Raw genomic sequence first — 1,685 nt, forward strand, 5'->3', positions numbered from 1 at the left:
ATTTGATATTTTCTTTTTGTTTGATATTAATTATCTCGTACAATATATTTTTATTATTTAATTTTATATATGAAAATCTTTAATGGCTGCAATGGAAAATGCAGAAAATTTCAGAATGAAGGGGAGACTAATATTTATATTGCTCGTAGGATGAGAAAATTAAATAATATCATCAACTTCGTAAAAGTTTATAAAATAACATTACGAGGTAACAATATAGCCGAGTTTGATAAAAATAAACCGTGTTAAAACGTTCGTGGCAAATAATAAGAACGTAAACGATGGCATCGTGAATACGAAAGTGAAGTACCATCATACCACGACAGCGTAAAAACGAAGAGAAACCAGCTAAAACGATCGCTTTAGAGTAAGTGTCTTGGTGTAAGCTTTAACCATGATGCCACGTTCAAGGTATAAATAAGCAAGGAGAGGATATCTCGATTTCTTCCTATTTCACACGAATGTCCCTCGATTTTTTTTTTCCTTTTTCACGATGAAGAAAAAAAGGAAACATCATCATTTTAAAGCATATCAAAAAATTTCATTAACCGAGAGAAAGTTGGCAAATAATGAATACTATTTAATTAAAAACAAAAAAAAGAAAGAAAAGAAGGTGGATAATAAACCAATAAAAAAGAAGATATCTTTCAAATCCAACTTAAATAGGTAGAAAAAATTGAAAGATTCAAATTCAAAAAATTATTTCTTTTTATAATTAATCTCAATTTGTAATTTTATTATTGGATTTTTATATTTAAAAAAGATTTAAATTTGTTAAACAAAAAATAATTAATTTTCAATTATTGAAAGCCAATTTTTATCAAATTCATCATTTTTATCAATTCCATCTTTTGAAAAATTTAATTTTTTAATAGTGAAATAAGTAGACTCAATGAAGTCCAATAGGTTTCATAATTCATATCGGTCTGACCAACGTGTAAACAAAATATGAAAGGCTGCGAACATGAGCATGTTTACTTACTATCAATACGTCTGGCTTCGTAACTACTTTGTCAAAATAAAGAGACACGATTATGAAGCATGTTGATATGGAAACTTGGTCAAACTGCTCTAATTATTGGACTTTGTGAGCACTTCGAAACGTGTTGACACTTGGTTCGTCAGATATTACCCAGGAACTCAAGAAACTTATCCTTGGTTAAGTAAACAACTTTCTGAATTCATCAAAAACTGATTTCAAGAGATGTGGCGAGAAATTCATACATTTATAAACTCTTTAATTACTTATTACTTATTACCATTCAAGAAAAATATAAACGTACAGAAATGAATATACCGAGCAAAACTATAAAATATAAGTAATACATTTGATTAGGAATAAAAAATTTATTCCTATTCTAATCTAAATCTAAAGCGGTGAAAAGAAAAGAATGTAACAATGAAAAACCGATGAAAAATATATTTCTCATGTTTAACCAAATTAACTCTTAAACTGCGTTGAAAGCACAACTCTCGAGTAGAGATCCTGAAGCGCATCTCGCAACACGTTAAAGCAAAGTATTATGGCAATCATCGTCTGACTAACTCGTTATTAAAGCAATGCATTAAACCAACCGCCCTATTGTTTTCCTGGTATTAAATCCAACCTGAGATGTCTATCGAATAATCCAACCACGATTGTTCTCTCTCTCTCTCTCTCTCTCTCTCTCTCTCTCTCTCTCTCT

The sequence above is a fragment of the Apis dorsata genome, unplaced genomic scaffold (assembly GCF_000469605.1).
Source record: "Apis dorsata unplaced genomic scaffold, Apis dorsata 1.3 scaffold_220, whole genome shotgun sequence".
NCBI lineage: Eukaryota > Metazoa > Arthropoda > Insecta > Hymenoptera > Apidae > Apis > Apis dorsata.